The 18,333-nt window shown below is 36.1% G+C and overlaps 2 long non-coding RNA genes across 2 annotated transcripts; both read left to right on the plus strand.

Annotated features, from left to right (window-relative positions):
* Nucleotides 1-1,496: 1,496 nt before the first annotated feature.
* LOC106022589 lies at nucleotides 1,497-9,331 on the plus strand. Its single transcript, XR_001197539.3, has 2 exons — nucleotides 1,497-2,063; nucleotides 2,672-9,331. It is a non-coding gene; the product is annotated as an uncharacterized LOC106022589 (long non-coding RNA).
* A 341-nt stretch (nucleotides 9,332-9,672) lies between these two features.
* On the plus strand, nucleotides 9,673-17,796 carry LOC101834158. The gene is made up of 2 exons (XR_001197541.3): nucleotides 9,673-10,786; nucleotides 11,406-17,796. It is a non-coding gene; the product is annotated as an uncharacterized LOC101834158 (long non-coding RNA).
* The last annotated feature ends 537 nt before the right edge of the window (nucleotides 17,797-18,333 follow it).

Below are 18,333 nucleotides of genomic sequence, written 5' to 3' on the forward strand. Positions count from 1 at the left end.
AGAATATCTGTCCCATTCGGATCCAGCCCGGAATGCTTACACCTACTGTGTTATTTACTTGGGAGCTGGGTTGTGCCCCTCACTGGAAATGAGTCAAAGGCCAAATAGTAAAAAGCGTTGCAAACATTTGAAAATCCAGTAAGTCTCAGTCCTCCACATGGAACTACGAGAAATTTCTTAATGGAGATTGAGGACGGTGCACACACTGCATATTCAATATCTATGGTCAGTCATGAAATCACAATACATTTTACATATTGATGACACGAGTTATACTTATATATTTAGGAGTATATATGTGTACACATAAACATGTATGCTTGTAACAATAATAAAAAAGAGGACATGGCTTTGAAAGTGAGCATGTGTTACTTACATCTAAGGAAAAGGAGGGATTACTGAAGTATATTATGATTTCAAAAACTATAAGAAATATTTTAGTCAAAATGTGTTAAATCTTACACATATTATTAATACATTTTTGTATAATATAAAATATTATAGTTATTATGTAACTTATACTATATAAAAAGATATGACATGAAATTCAGCTGATACTACTTGCTTCAGGAATTTCTGCTATCATTTGAAAGAGAGGTACACTGTATATACAATTCATACAAGCATACTTACATGCATACCTCTGTTTGCCTTCCTTCAATATAGAAGCGTCAACATTTCCCTTCAGTAATTTGGGTAAAAACTTTGCAGGTGTGGCATGCTTAGATGGAGGAATACCCATGCATTACAAGAATACTAAACCTGCATGCTTAAGAAAACCCCCATAAACACATTTGTTCCTAAATTTAAATTTATTGAAACAGTGCTGGTTTGTTACATGAACCATATTAGACATAAGTAGTAGAACTGTTTATACCTTATATTGGGAAGGAAATACAAGAATATAAATGCTGTATCTGTACAAATTACTGCTACTTCTAAACTATCTGAATCATTTTTTTTTCATTAAATAAATTCACCTTGTAATTTCAACTGGATGGTCAGGAAACACAGATATCAGACAGTTTCTGCTTCTAAAGGCTGATAAGGTGTTTCTCAGGCTTATTGGAGACATGACTCAGGTGCTCTTACATGGAATACAAGTCTATTCCTGAATGACCTTCTACACAGCTATCAATATCTTGGCTTTATATTTAAAAATAATCACTTTACTATAACCCAAGGAACTTGCTATAAGAAACTCTTTGAACCCTTCCAGTTTTCCTCCGTCCCATCTCTGATGCTGTACTCATATTTCACTATCAAGGATCAGCTTAACGTTTCTGGAAGCGGCACTGAAATATGAGGACACGCAAAAGTGACTGTGCTGAACCCGGTCTGTGACCCTAACACATGGAGTGGAAAATGAGATGCACAGAGCACTCTCCCACATATTACATCTCACACATTCGATCTGTATGACAGATCGTTTGAACACATTTTCAGTTCATCAGATGATAAAAGTCCGAATTACATTAACTAAGAGAAAGGGGTGAGTCAGCAGCAGAACGCCCCCTAGCCCAGTCACGTCCCACACAGAGGTCACTTCTGGTTCCGGGAGGTGCCACGGTGTCAGCTGGGAGTAGCCTGGGAATCCAGACAGATGGGTGAGGCCACAATTGGAGACACTGAGCTCAGCTGCTCCCACCTCAGCATGTCGGCCTGATTTTGGAGTGGGAGCTGAAGGGGAGAGCAGAGGAGCTGCTGGGATTGCGGGTGGCGCTGCTGTGGCTGCTGCTGCTCTAAAACCATCTGAAAATGCTTCCAGGGCACTGAGGAGCTGCCTCCCCCACCTCCACCTCCCGGACATGAGCAGGGACCAGCTCATGGGGCTGGGACCCGAGCTCCTGTGGCTGCTGCTGCCCTGCAGCCAACCATCTGACATCCCTGCCAGGGAGGTGAGCAGCAGCCTCCCCCACCTCCAGCTCCTGGACAAGAGCACAGAGAAGCTCATGGCGCTGGAAGCGAAGCTGCTGACTCAGAGCAGCCTGAACAACAGGCTAGACAACACAGGCTTGCTGATGGAGGGACTCGACCAGTCTCCACTCTGTTTCAGACTCCAGGTACTCAGCCTCACAGGCAACTGCTTCCAGGAGGGGCTTGACTCGCTGTGGGAGGGGGAGCCCTGCACACCCTTAATCTGGGCTGGAACAGGCTCCACAGTATCCCGGGTTAGAGGGAGAATTTATAATGCTTATAACAAGGATAGTATTTAAAAAATCCTGCCAGAATTAGCAAATCTCCTCTCCCTCAGTTATGTGGAGTTATGTGACAACAATATCAAAAGTGTTCCTCCTCACCTTTCACAGTTGCATTGATTTCCCCACTTACCTCAATATCTTGCTGAAATACCTGCCTCTAGAGCTCTTCAACCCTATTCAACTGCAAGAGGTGGGATTTCCAGGAGCTCCATTGTTAGTTGGTTTTCTTAGCCATTTAGCATAGATCCTCCCACTCTTCTAATTACCAGCAAAGACCATTAAGATCCAGAAGTAGTATTGACACTCATTCTTGTATTCTGGGAATCTGCCAAGATACTTTTGTTTAGCCATCAATTAACCAAACCCAAAGTATGACAGAGTGTATTTTGGCTGCTGTGTCAGAGTTAGTAAGTCTGTGGATTTCTGTGGAAAATATCACCTCCTGCTAATGAATTGTTTGTGTTTTCCAGAATGCTCTTTCTCCCTGCAGCTCTGCCTCACACAGCTCCACATTCCCAGAGTTTGTCTGACTCAGAAGATGAAGCCAGTGATCCTGCACACAGAATGCAAAGTATTCTTCTCATTTGACAACATTGGGTGCACAAAAAATGAAAACTAAGAAAAGATCATAAAAGAAAATGGAGCTTGGATTTGATTATAAAGCTCGGTGGTTTCCTCTTTACTGTCCATGTAAGATTGAAGATTTTGACGTTTATGTATCTCTTCAGCATGATTGAATCCAGTTTCCTGTTTAGATTTTTGAGTATAATTTATTCTAAATAGCAGTTCAAAATTTGGCTGGTTGGTCACAATTTTCACTTAAATCGTTGATGAGAAGCTAACAGAATGGTATATTTAGAGGAATTGTCATAATCAGCCTGGAATGGTGTCTCCTGGGACACTTGGGTTGACTAAAGTAAGTCATCATGACACTTGTAACACCAGAGTTGTTCTGTTTTGCCTGAAAATTATGCCATAAATAGAATGAGGCTTCTCCTTGGGTTACCCCTTCAAACTCTAACTAACTAACAGGTTATAAATGATTATCACTTTTAAATTGAATATTTAACCTTCAGATCTTGTTTTGTGTTATTTTAGTAAGTTTATGCAATCTATATGTGATTATAATTAGTATGGATATGGAGTCTTTGGAGTCTTATTCTAGAGATTGTTTTAGAACACTCTACAACCTGATACAATGCAAAACACTTGGGAATATACTTTAGCAGACTAGGTAATCAACTGTATATGTAATTCCCGAATCCCACAGACCTAGAACTCTTTATGTAGAATGTGCTGATCAGGAACTCTGAGAAACACCTGACTCAAGCTCCTGATGATGGCATTACAGATATATGCAGCCACCTACTTACATTTCATGTTAACTTTGTTTTGTTAACTGCAATGATCTCTTGTAATCATGCCCTTTATGTTTTTAGGAGGCCAGACTCGTGAAACATCAACTTGCCAACAGACAGAATTACTGTACTTGCTAGAAAAATCTAATCTTAAGTAATCTAAGAAAGTCTGGTTCAAAACATTGAACTAAATGAGGGAAAGTTGGACATAATTGTGCATACATACAAACAAGTACTTGGGAGGTACAAGCAGAAGATCAGGAGTTCAAAGTTAGCATAGGCATCATAGTATAGTTGAAGCCATCCAGGAATATTTACGTGAAACCTTATCTAAAAGTGGGGGTGAGTTGGGGTGGGATGGATAGTAACTGTCAAAAGTTCACATTTGCTTGTGTTGTATACTAAATGCAAAGTTTCTCTGCATTTAATAGTAAAATTACAACTGGATACCACTACAGTTGAAGGTAGTCAGAAGTAAAGCTCATTGTATCCATTCACAATAGAATAGTTCACAAAATTGGTTTAACCACTGAACATTAAGAAAGTAGTTTTGAAAAAGCAGTAATGAAAATACTAAAATGGTGTTTCCTTTAAGTGTAGCGCAAACTGTTGACATTGAATATTAACAAATTATACTATTGAATTATGCAATAAAAATAAGAATAAAACTATAATTTGGCATTAGGAAATAGATATTTAACTCTTACTGCTGAGGATTAAATAACATAACTGTAATAACATTAAGATTGGTTGGTCAGAACTAAAGGAAGCTTCAGTTTGCATTAGTGAGTTAGGTGAGCATTTAAAGGGTGCCTTGTTAGAATCTAGTAGTATGCTAGAATATTTGTATGTTTCTTATCATATATATGTATATATAAAATTTTATTTTAGTTGGTTATTTTAGGAGGTTATAGTAGTAGTCTATGTGTAAATTCAGGTTTTGTGTGTGTTTTTGTTGTATCATGAAACAGGAGTTTCATGACTGCAGTTATGAAACGCTGCTATAGTGAGTCCCCTTACCTTATCCTCATAATAGTGTAGTAAGTTCATTTTTAATTCTCTTTTCTTCGAGATTTTTTTCTGTGTTCATAAAAGTGATGTTTTTACAGCCTATGTAATTAGATGATAGTAGTTACAAACTCTTTTATTTTCACACAGTGTGCAACATTAAACTGCCTATTCCAAAATTTGGAAAGGCATAGATGACTTGGCATGTCCCGACATATCAAACTGTAAATATTTTGTAATTAGATGACTTAGTTATGCAACATAGAATGTTTTCATGGAAAACAATCAAAATGATGGGGCCTTATACTCCTGGATTAAATCCTGTAGTTCCTGGATTGATAAATATCTTGACCTAAGAAATAATATGAGTAGTCATTGAACAGGTGTCTGTTTCTTCTTTCATAAATGTATAGATTTCAGCCTGTGATATGTAAATGTATCCTATGGTGGTCTTTCAGAAAGTTTTTATTATGTTTTGTGTGTGTATAATTAAATTCTGAATAGCGTAACAAATCAGTAGTTTTGGCAGAGATGTGGATTATAAAGACAGATGCAGTACCTTGTACATCCTTAGCAAGCTATTGTCCATGCTTAGAGCATAGATTGTCTTTAGTGCAATCTTCTTTGGTAGTTATTTTACCTCCTTTTTTTTGGTTTAGTTTTATCTTTTTAAGCCAACTGAGGCCTTATCTTTAACAAAAGCTACCAATAATTGCTATTTTTTTCTTTTCCATACTTTTTATTTTTAAAAACTGACTATAGGCATTAACTTGGAGAGATAGGAATTAGACATCCAAAGTATACGGAATGTATTTTAAGTTTCAGTGTGTCTCGCTAGTTACAAATCCCAACTTTATTGACCAAAGAAATCTTAGAGTATCAGAATCAGAAAGGGGGTAGTTTTCATAATACACCTATTTCATTTTCTGAGACAGAGCATTGCTAGCTTTGAAATGGGAATGTAGACAAGTCTGTCCTGTTTGTAATGCTCTTGACTGGGCTTCCCAAACATTGTAATCACATGTGTAAACCATTAGCCTGGCTAAATATTCTACTTAGAAATGTAGCAAAGGTGCCTGTTTCTAAAAATATTGATTTCTATATTACCCTTTCCAAAATAAAAAAATGTAAATTGTAAATTGTCTTCAAATATGAGAAAATTGGGTATTATAAATAACAATAAAGAATAAAGTTAGTCCTCATTAGGACAAGACCTTATTGCAGATTGGTTCTAACAAACAGTGGATATACAGGGTAAAAATGAAGACTCAAAAAGATTCTGTTTGATGGAACAGAATGTTAATTAAAATAAATCATTAAAGACAGCAAAGAATAATAGAATTTATTTCCAAGGAATCCAATGATCTAATAAAGCCCTGAATAGTAATAAAGAGTTATCTTAAATTGATTCACCAAATTTCCTACTACTAATATCTGAAAAAATTATCAATAATTGGGAAGTTCCTTACTGCCAAATTTATTATTGAGTCCTCTCTGCCATTAAGTTGCTCCCTACCAAGCAGAGCAAGCTACCTGTAGGCTTTCATTCAGTCTTGCTCTTCCCAGAGTTCCCATTGGAAAGTAGTTTTTTTTTTTTGGCCTGGTTTATAATAGCGCAGGGTAGCCTTAGTTTACATTTTGGTTCACTTTTTTTAAAAATTACAAATTAAATTTTAGTAGCAGCTATTTACATAAAGAATGTAATGTTAATCTTTAACTTTCCATGTGAGTCCTTGTAGATAGGTTACTAATAAAAGTATATATATATATATTATATTATATTAGTAGACTAGATGGTAATTCAGGTTTTGTGTGTGTTTATGTTATTTCATGAAACAGGAGTTTCATGACTGCAGTTGTGAAACGCTGCTATAATGAGTCCCCTTACCTTTTCCTCAGAATAGTGTAATAAGATCATTTTTATTTTTTAGACATTTTTTTCTGTTTATAAAAGTGATGTTTCTACTGCTAATGTAATTTTATGACAGTAGTTATAAAGTTGTTTCTTTTTTTCACACTGAGCAACATCAAGCTGCCTATTCCATAATTAGGAAAGGCACAGAAGACTTAACGGGTTCCCACGTATCAAACTGTAAATATTTTGTAATTAGATGACTTAGTTAAGCAACATAGAATGTTTTCATGGAAAACATTCAGAATGATGGGACCATACACTCCTGGATTAAATCCTGTACTTTCATGATTGATAGTCATCCTTACCTAACTAATGATATGAGTAGTCTTTTAGGAATTACTTGTAAATAGCCTTGTAAATGGAGCATCTAACAATATATACCCTTTCAAGCCTCCTAGAAAAAGGTATACTTTTTCTTCTTTCATAAATCTAGATATTCCTGCCTATGGCATATAAATGTTTGATATTGTCCTCTTTCAACAAAGTTTTTATTGTGGATTTTTATGTTTATAGTTTAAACTATGTAAATAGTACACCAAACCAGACTTTTTGCCAGAAATGGTTATTATAGAGAAAGATTCAGAGTGTTGTACATGTTGAAAAAGCTACATTCTATGCATAACATCGATAGCTTTTAGGGAAATCCTCATTGGTACCTTATCTACTTGTTTTGGTTGTTGTTTTATATTTTTCTTATTTTTTTATCCAGTTTGTCATTACCATTTAACGGAGCTGCAATAATTGCTAAGTTTTTCTTCTTTTTCACACTTTTCACTTAAAAAAATAACTTACTATAGACATTACTTGATGAGACATAAATAGATAATCTCAGTATATGATCATCTTCTTAAGATATCATATTACATCAAATATGAAGATGGGCATCAAAGAAAGTCGTTGTGGAGTGTGCCTTTGACATGATAGGACTACCCATTTGGACAAAAAGCTTCACTTCCTGGAATGCTTCACAGGAAATTGTCAAAACAGGTCAAGCAGGTTACAAAGAAATGTTACTGCTGAACTTGCAAAGGAACAGTATGATTATTCATTAACCTGCTTTATCAAAACGTCAGCCAGTCATTCTGTGGCTATATGCTGAAGAGGGATTCCACATTGGTGCAGAGGATCCTAGGGTGACTTTCTAGGCATCGAGATCTCACTGACAGTTCTAGAATATATATTATCCTACTGGATTCTTTTCTGGTGTTGAAGAAAGATAGTTATGGATTTTCATAGTTATTGTAATAAATTGCATATAAAGCTTTAAACTGACATAAATAGGATAGATGATACAATGTTTTCTTTAAATTTGCCAAATGTTAATGGACTAAATATTGTTAACTACTTTTTTGCTTATTACCTCTTCTAATGCATAAATGTACCATTTTAAATTGAAACTGCCTTGTTTTTCAAGACAGAAAGACATGATGTGGGATGTCCTTCTGTATGATGTGACTATATGTTTCTCTTCTTTCTTGATGAAAAAAGCTGTGCTGGCTAAATACCAGTCAGGATATACCAAGGGAGAATGTATAGGCAAAATAACCAGAGTAGGAAATTCTGAGAGAGGAATACATAGAGCAGATCTTCAGACAGATGCTAGGTAGCTGCTGGGAAGATAAGTCGCCTGGTCATTTTCTGGTTAGCCAAAACAACCTGGAGATTCACTGATTAATACAAATGGGTTAGTACCTAAAGGCTGCTAGCCATTGAGTAGACTGTACCAAAGGACAAATAATTTATATTTTATATAACCCTCTGCGTGTTTATTTGGGAGTGTAGTGTGGCAGAATCAAGATGAACACTCAATTCTGCCTACACATTACTGTTAGTGGAAAAAATAAGCTGAGTTGCTTTGTTTTGTGAACATGGATGGTAGAGAGTTCCTCTTTTCACAGTTCACATGTTAAGCACTGTGTTCCTAAGAAATAGTGCTGACCTCAATCGTCACTTTCTACAGGTCATGTACAAACTGGCATTGAATTTTTTTGCATTCAGTGCCCAATTGTTTGCTAGCAACAACACAATGGGGAAACAAGGGAGGGAAATTTCTACATAACCAATCTTAGCTTTTCACAAATTTGGGGGTTAAGTACCAACAAATGTGGCAGAAGAAATGTTACTTTTATTTTGGTCTAATTATTATATATACTCTGACTTCTTTAATTTTCTGGATCTAAAGTCATATGTGTTACACAAGGCTGTATAAGGGTATACATAATTAAAATATAACTCTGAAATATAAATAAGTACTGGAATTTTCTATTTGGAAAAATATGGTTCAATTGTTTCAAGTTATATTGTAATGGCAAATATTCTAAAAATTATGTTAAACTATTCATATTCTTGTGCTTCGTTACCAAAAAGACGTGAAAAATTATGATCTCATGTTAACTATGTCATGAATTTTGTCTTAAACGTTGTGTATTGCCTTATTAGACTCAAAAAATCTTAGAGAAATTTATATTAAAAGAAATAAATAATGTGGACCTAAAAAAATGAGTAGTTTTGTCGGTCCCAATAACACAATCAAGTAAGGAAGTGTGAGTATCTGGTTGTCTCTATGTGTGTGGTTGTATAAGTACAATCAAATAAAGAACATCATTGAATTCAGGTATCAGGAGTATGAACCTGTAATAGAACATTAAATAAAATAATTAACAATCGAACAAAAAGGCAACTATATATGTTAACACTCTTTTTGTACTTACAACATGTTTCCTTGTTCCCAAAAAATGATTTTGTTGCCGCTTTGAACATATTTTTGGCACACAAGGTTATGTTAATGCAGCCGGATATTGTACAAATGCTGTGCAAAGTTACCTAAAATTAAAATGTGGAACAATTTACTTAGTACTTGATTTCCCCTCAGATCATTTGAGTAAAGACTCTTCAGGTGTGGCATACTTGGAGGAACACCCATACGTGTATAAGTAAAACCTCACATCCATTCTTAAGGAAAGCCAATAAACTCATTTTTCCTAAATTTCAAATTTATTGAAATCATGCTGGCTTGTTAGGTGAACCCTATTAGACATAGGTAGTAGACCTGTTTATGCCTCATCCTGGAAATTGAATACAGCAATACTATAAATCCTGTATCAGTACAAATTACTGTTACACCTGGACACACCTGAGTGTTTTCAGTAAAAGAAATTCACTTTATAATTTCAGCTGGATGGTCAGCAAACACAAATATCTTACAGTTTCTGCTTCTCAAGTCCTGGGATTACTAGACTGATTCTCTGGTTTTTAGACACATAAAACTCAGTGGTTCATACATGTAATACAAGTCTCTTGCTGAATGACCATCTACAGAGCTATTAATATTTTTGCTTGAGGTAAAAAAAAATACATATACTTTATTATAACCCAAGGAGCATGTTGAAACAGACACTTTGAAACCTTCCATTTTTCCTCAGTCCCATCTGTGATGCTGTCTTCTGAGTTCACTCTCAAGGATCAACTTAACGTTTCTGGATGCTGCACTGAAATATGAGGACATGGAAAAGTGTCTGTGCTGAACCTGTCTGTGATCCTAACACATGCAGTGGAAAATGAGAAGCACAGAGGACTCTCTCACATATCACATCTCACAGGTGAATTAATCATCTGTCAAAGATCTTAGCTACATTCGCTCTGTATTACAGAATGTTTGAACACATTTTCAGTTAATCAAATGATAAAAGTCCGCATTTCATTAACTTAGAGAAAGGTGTGAGGAAGCAGCAGAATGCCCCCTAGCCAGGTCACTTCCCACACAGAGGTCACTTCCGGTTCCGGGAGGTGCCACGGTGTCAGCTGGAAGCAGCCTGGGAATCCGGACAGATGGGTGGGGCCACAATTGGAGACACTGAAGTCAGCTGCTCCCTGCACAGCATGTCGACCTAGATTCTGGTGTGGGAGCTGGAGAGGAGAGCAGAGGAGCTGCTGTGATCGCGGGTGGCGCTGCTGTGGCTGCTGCTGCTCTAAAATCTGACAGTGCTTCCAGGGCACTGAGGAGCTGCCTCCCCCACCTCCAGCTCCTGGACATGAGCAGCGACCAGCTCATGGGGCTGGGACCCGAGCTCCTGTGGCTGCTGCTGCCCCACAGCCAACCATCTGACATCCCTGCCAGGGAGGTGAGCAGCAGCCTCCCCCACCTCTGGTTCCTGGACAACAGCAGGGAGCAGCTCATGGCTCTGGGACCCCAGCTGCTGACTCAGAGCATCCTGAGCATGCTGATGCACAGGAACAACAGGCTTGACAACACAGCCTTGCTGCTGGAGGGACTTGTCCTGTCTCTACTCTGTCTCAGACTCCAGGTACTCAGCCTCACAGGCAACTGCTTCCAGGAGGGGCTTGACTAGCTGTGGGAGGGGGAGCCCTGCACACCCTTAACCTGTTCTTAAGAGGCTCCACAGTATGCCCGCTGAGATGGAGACTTTTGAGAATTTAGAATGCTTATACCTTTGAGGATACTATTAAAGAAATCCCTCCAGTATTGCCAAATCTCCCTTCTCTCAATAGCTTGGTGTTATGTGACAACAAAATCCAAAGTGTTCCCCCTCAGCTTTCACAGTTGCATTGATTTCCCCACTCTCCTCAAAAACTTGCTGACATATCTGCCTCTAGAGCTACTGAACCCTTTTCATCTGCATTGTTGAGATTTTCAGGAAATCCACTGTTAGTTCGTTTTGTTAGTGATACACCGTACATCCTCCAAATCTTCTGGAATTACCAGCAAAGACTATTAAGATCGAGAAGTATTTCTGACACTCTCTTATATTACCGGGAATCTGCTAAGATACTTCTGTTCAATCAGCAACTACTGAAACCCCAAGTATAGAAGAGTGTATTTTCACTGCTGTGTCAGAGTAATCAAGTCTGTGGTCTTCTCTGGGACATATCAACTTCCTCTGATGCTTTGTTTGTGTTTTCCAGAATGCTCTTCGCCCTGCATCTCTGCCTCACACAGCTGCACCTCTCAGAATGAGTCTGACTCAGAAGCTGAAGCCAGTGATCCTGCACACAGAATGCACAATGTTCTTCTTGGTTAAAATCTTTGCGTGTAGAAAATCTTAAACTAAGCAAAGATAATTAAAAAAGAAAATGGAGCTTGAATTTGATTGTAACGCTCAGTGGTTTCATCTTGAATGTCCATGTGAGAGTTACAAAGATGTGTTAGATTTTGCATTTCATGTATCTGTTTAGCATCGTTGCGCCTAGATCTGTGTTTACATTCTTTAAGTATTATTTATTTTGAATAGCAGTTCAAAATTCACCTGGTTGTTCACATTTTTTATTTAAGTTTTTGATTAAAAACTAACAGAATAGTATATTTAGAAGAACAGTCATAATCAGCCTGAAATATTATTTCCTGGCATACTTGGGTTCACTAAAGTAAGACATCATGACAGTTGTACTCCCAGAGTTGTTCTGCTCTATCTGAAAAGTATGTAATAAATAGAATGAGCCTTCTCCTTGGGTAACCCCTGGGTTTCAGCCTCTGACTAATTGTATATTAAGGACTAAGTCTTTTAAATGGAATATGTAAGTCTCTGCTCTTGTGTTATTGTTAGTAACTCAGGGCAATTTATCTGTGATTTGTTAAATTCCTTAATACAAGCAGGGATATGGAGGTTTATTCTAGAAATGATTTTATAACAACCTACAGCCTGACAGAATGCAAAACACTTGGGAATGTGTTTTAGCAGAGTATGTAATCAACTGTATATATAATCCACCAATCGCAAAGGCCTGGAACTCTTTATGGAGAGTGTGCTGATCAGGAACTCTGAGAAACACCTGCCACCACCACCTGGTTCTGGCATTATATATGTGCATGGCCACCTACTCACATTTCATTTTAATTTCATTTTGTTAGTGGCAATGTTCTCTTATAATCATGCCTTTTGCATTTCTGGGAGGCCCGAGTCCTGATACATCAACTTTCCAAAAGACAGAATAAGTGTACTTGCCAGAAAAATCTAATGGCAAGTAATCTAAGAAATGTTGCTTTATAACATTGGACTAAATGAGGGAAAGTTGGACATGATTGTGCACACCTACAAAAAAAAGAACTTGTGACGTAGAATCAGAAGATCAGGAGTTCCAATTAGTGCAGGGATCATAGTAAAGTTAAAGCCAGCCTGGACTACATACCTGAAATCTTGTCTCAAAGTGGGGGTGAGTTGTGGTAGGGTGGATTTTAACTGTCAAATGTGTCTCCTTTGTTTGTGCTGTATACTAAAGGCAAAGTTTCCATTCATTGGAAAGAAAAAAATTAGAACTAGATGACATGACAGTTGAAGGTAGTCAGAAGCAAAGCTCATTGTATCCATTCACAATATAAGAGTTCACAAAGTCGGTTTAACCATTGAACATTAAGAAATTAGTATTTAGAAAAGAGGAATGAAAATACTAAAATGGTGTATCCTTAAAGTGTAGTAGAATCATAGTAGCACAAATTATTGGCATTGAAAACTAACAAATTATACTAATGAATGATGCAATAAAATAATATTAAAGCTATAATTTGACATTAGAAAATAAATATTTAACTCTCACTGCTGATGGTTAATTAAGGAACCTGTGATAATATCAAGGCTGGTTGGTAAGAACTGAAGGTAGATTCAGATTGCATTATGTAGTCAGGTAAGCCTTGAAAGGGTGCTTTGTTAGAATCCAGTTGTATGCTGAGAATATTTGCATGATAGGTTTCTTGTACATATCATATTTCTTTCAGTAGTTTATTTCGGTAGATTATATTAGTACACTATAGGGTAATTCAGGTTTTGTGTTTGTTTTTGTTATGTCATGAAACAGGAGTTTCATGACTGCAGTTGTGAAATGCTGCTATAGTGACTCCCCTTACCTATTCCTCATAATAGTGTAGTAAGATCATTTTTACTTTTTTGTTGTCTAGAGGTCATGTTTCTTCTGCTATTGCAATTTTGTTATAGTAGTTATAAACCCTTTTTTTCACCCAGTGAGCAACATTAAGCTGGCTATTCCACCATTAGGAAAGGCACAGATGACTTGGCGGGTTCCCATGTATCAAACTCTACATATTTTGTAATTAGATGACTTTAGTTAAGCCACCTAGAATGTTTTCATGGAAAACATTCAGAATGATGGGACCATATTCTCCTGGATTAAATCTTGTACTTTCTAGATTGATATCCTGACCTAAGTAGTAATATGAGTAGTCTTTTAGGAATTCCTTGTAAATAGCTTTGTAAATAGAGCATCTAACTATGCATACCCTTTCCAACCTCCTAGAAAGAGGTGTACTGTTTTTTTTTCATAAATGTGAATATACCACCCTGTGTTTTTTATTTGTATAGTTAAACTCTGAGTAGCACAACAAATCAGTAGTTTTGGCAGAGATGTGTATCATAGGGACAGATGCAGGACCTAGAGCCTGCTGAGGAAGCTATAATCCACATCTAGAACATAGATTGTCTTTAATAAAATCTTTATCGGTAGCTGTTTTCGTTATCTTTTTTTTTTTGCTTTTTATTTTAACTTTTTAACCCATATGTGGCCTTACAATTAACAAAAGCTGCTAATGATTGCTAAATTCTTTTGTTTTTCATAATTTTTTATTTTATAAATTGACTATCGACATTAACTTGCAGAGATAGGAATTAGACACTGGAAGTAAGCAGAATGGAGTTTTAAGTTGGAAAGTGTCCTTCTAGTTATGAATCACATGTTTATCCAACAAATAAATCTTAGAGTTTCAGTATCAGCAAGAGGGTAATTTTTCTTAATACAGCTATTTTATATTCTGAGACATGGCAAGGCTAGCCTTGAATTTGAAATGTAGACAAGTCTGTCCTGTTTGTAATGCTCTTGCCTAGGCTTCCCTGCTGCTGGAATCACAGCCGTAATTCCATGGGCCTGGCTAGATATTTTACTTAGAAATGTGTCAAAGGTGCCTCTTGCTCAAAATTTTGATTTCTAAATTATTCTTGCCAATATAAAATTAAGTGTGTATTGTAAATTGACTTCACTTATGTGAAATTTTGGGTGATATAAATTATAATAAAATTAATAGTCATTAGGACAAAACCGTACTGCAGACTAGTTCTAACAGATACTGGGGATACAGGGTTTAAATGAACACTCAAGAAGAGGCTGTTTGCTGGAATGTTAACTAAAATAAATCTTAAATGGCAGCAATGTATAATGGAAGTCATTTGCCAGAGAATTCACTGAGCTAATGAATCCCAGTATAGTAATAAGGAATTATCTTAAATTGAATTACCAAATTTCCTACTAATGCTGTCTGAAAGCCTTATCAATAATACCATTACTGCTATGTTCATTATTGTGTCTTCCCTGCTATTCATTGCTTCCTACAAAGCAGAGCGTGTTACTGCAGGCTTTTTTTCAGTCTTTTTCTTCCCAAATTTCCTATTAGATATTAGTTCTTTTTGGCCAGGTTTAGAATACAACAGGGTAGCCTTAGTTAATGTTTGCATTTGGTTGCCTTTTTTAAATATAAAAAACAAATTTTTAGTAGTACTTATTTACATAAAACACAAATGTTCATTCTTTAAGTTTCCGTTTGTTTGCTTTTAGATACAATGTTGTCAGGAAAAGTATATGTATAGGTAAGTCATCAGGTGTCCATTTAAATGGTGCATTGTTAGAATCCAGCTGTATGCTGAGAATATTTGCATGTTAGGTTTCTTATATGTACATGACTTTTATTTTAGTTCCTTGTTTTAGAAGATGATATTAGTAGACTATATGGTAATTCAGGTTTTGTGTGTGTTTGTGTTATTTCATGAAACATGAGTTTCATGACTGCAGTTGTGAAACGCTGCTATATTGAGTTCCCTTACCTTTTCCTAATAATAGTATAGTAAGATAATTTTACTCTTTTTTGTTTAGAGATTTTATTTCTGTCTTTATAAAAGTGATATTTCTACTGGTAATGTTATTTTATGATAGTAGTTACTGAGGTTTTTTTTTGTTTTTTTTGTTGTTGTTGTTGTTTTTACACCAAGCAACATTAAGCTGCCTATTCCAAATGTATAAAAGGCACAGATGACTTTGTGGGTTCCTGCAGATCAAACATTTATAATTAGACGACTTTAGTTCAACCACACAGAATGTTTTCATGGAAAACATTCAGAATGATGGGACCATATTCTCCTGGATTAAATCCTCTAGTTTCTTGATTGATAATTATACTGACCTAAGTAATAACATGAGTAGTCTTACGAATTACTTCTAAATAGCCTTGTAAATGGAGCATGAAACCATACAAACCCTTTCCAGTCTCCTAGAAAGAGGTGTACTGTTTCTTCTTTCATAAATGTAAATATTCCAGACTGTGGCATATAAATATTTTGTGTGGCGTTCATTCAACAAAGTGTTTCTTGTGAGTTTTAATGCTTATAGTTAAACTATATAAATAGTGTTCCAAATCCTACTTTTTTTGCCACAAATGGTGATTATAGAGATAGATCTAGTGTGTTGTACATGCAGAAAAATTTACATTCTCTGCCTAGCATCGACAGCTTTTAGTGAAATCCTCATTGATACTTTTTTAACGTTTATTTTCTTTTTTTATCCATTTTGGCCTTATCATTTACAAGAGCTGTCAATGACTGCTAATTTTTATTCTTCTTTATCACACTTTTCCTTTAAAAAAAAGACAGATTATAGACATTATCTTGATGAGACAGGAATTGGTAATCTCGATAATGATCATCTTCTGAAGTCAGCGTATTGCATCAAAGAGGAAGACGGCATCAAAGAAAGTCACTATGGCGTTTGTCATTGACGTGGCAGGACTAGACACTTGGACAAGAAACTTCTCTTCCTGGGCTGCTTGACAGCATGCTGTCCAAACTGGACAAGCACGTTACAATGAAAAGGGACTGCTGAACATGCGAAGGGACAGGATGATTCTTCAATAACCTCCTTCATCAAAAAGTCTGCCAAACATCTAGGCATGTAAGCTGAATAGGGATTCCCCAATGTTGCAAAGCAACATTGGTAGACTTTCGAGATGTCTCTGTATTATCCTTCTGGAGTCTTTGGTGCTGTTGAAGACAGATATTTGTCGTTATTGATTATAAATAATTTGCATGTAAGACTTTAAACTAAGAATGATAGAATAAATGATAGAATGTTTTCTTTAATTTTCCAAATGTTAATGGAATAAATATGGTTAACCATTGTTTTTTGCTTATTAACTTTTGTAATGTGTAATTGTACTCTGTTAAATTTAAATTTCCTTGTTTTTCCAGACAGAAAGAGGAGATGATATGGGATGTCCTTCTGTATGATGTGAATATATATTTCTCTTCTTGGTAGATGAATAAAGCTGTGCAGGTAAATGGCCAGGCAGGATATACCAAGATAGGATGTATAGGTAATACAACTAAAGTAGGAGAATTCTGAGGGGGAAACACATAGAGCAAGTCTTCAGATAGATGCTACATAGCTGCTAGGAACACAGGTTGCCTGGCCATTTTCTGGTAAGCCAAATCAACCTGGATATTCACTGATTAATAGAAATGTGTAGGTAATTAAAGGCAGGTAGGCAAAATGTAGCCTTTGCCAAACGATAAACAGTTTATAGTTTATATAACCCGCTGAATGTTTATTGGGACTGAAGTGTGGCAGAATCAGGATGAACACTGACTTCTGCCCACACATTGCTGTTAGTGGAACATTTACTGAGTTACATTGTTTTGGAAACAGGGATGGTAGAGATTCCGTATTCTCACAGTTCACTGGTCAGCAATGTGTTCCTGAGAAACAGTGGTGACCCCAATAGTCACTTTCTAAATGACATGTGCAAACTTGTGTTGCGGTTTTTTCCCAGTTGTTGTTTGCTAGTAACAACACAATGGGGAAGCATTTCTACACAACCAGCCTTAGCTTATCATAGATTTGGGGGCTAGGTACCAACAAAAGTGATTGAAGAAAAGTTACTTTTATTTCTGTCAAATTATTTTGAATGCTCTGACTTCTTTAATTTCCATGAATAGCTTTATAAATGTATACAAAATTAAAATGTAACTCAGAAATATAAATCACTATTGGAGTTTGCTGTTTGGAAAGTTATACTCCTATTGTATCAATTTGTGTTACCTTTCAATGGCCAATATTCTAAGAACAGTTTTTAAACTATTCAAATTCTTGTGCCAGCTTTCCCTAAGGACATGAAAAATTATGATCTTATATTAAGTATGTATACCCTCATGAATTTTGTATTAAATGCCGTGCACTGTTTTATTAGACTCAAAAATCTTAAAGAAATTTATAAAACAAGTAATAAATTATGTAAACATACTTTTTCAAATATGAGTAGTTTTGTTTGTCCCAATAATGCAATCAGACAAGGAAGTGTGAGTGTCTCTGTATTTGTGGTTGCATAACTAAAATGTGAAGGACATCATTGAATTCAGGTATAGGGAGTGAGGACATGAACTGGCACTTTCAGTAAATAAATTAGGAACCAAACAAAATGGGAACTAGATATTTTATAACTCCTTTTGCACTTAATAGACATGTTTCCTTGCTCCCATAAAGAATGATTCTGTTACTGCCTGCAGCCAAATTTCATACAAATGCTATGAAAAGTTACTGAAAATTAAAATGTGGAACAATTAACTTAATATGTGATTTGTTCATAAAACAAATGTTAGAAGTCATCATGTCAGTCAAATGTAAACATATTTGGATATTCATATATACTCATGGATATTTATTCAGTGTATGAGTAAATTTACACAGAAGGCCAATCTGACAGTTGACTGAATAAAGCATCCTGAGAGACCTAAGTAATACCAAGGCAACCAGCCAAAGTTGTTTCCAGATAAATTCTAAAGGACCTTGT

The sequence above is a fragment of the Mesocricetus auratus genome, unplaced genomic scaffold (genome assembly GCF_017639785.1).
Source record: "Mesocricetus auratus isolate SY011 unplaced genomic scaffold, BCM_Maur_2.0 Super-Scaffold_100030, whole genome shotgun sequence".
NCBI classification, from domain to species: Eukaryota; Metazoa; Chordata; class Mammalia; order Rodentia; family Cricetidae; genus Mesocricetus; species Mesocricetus auratus.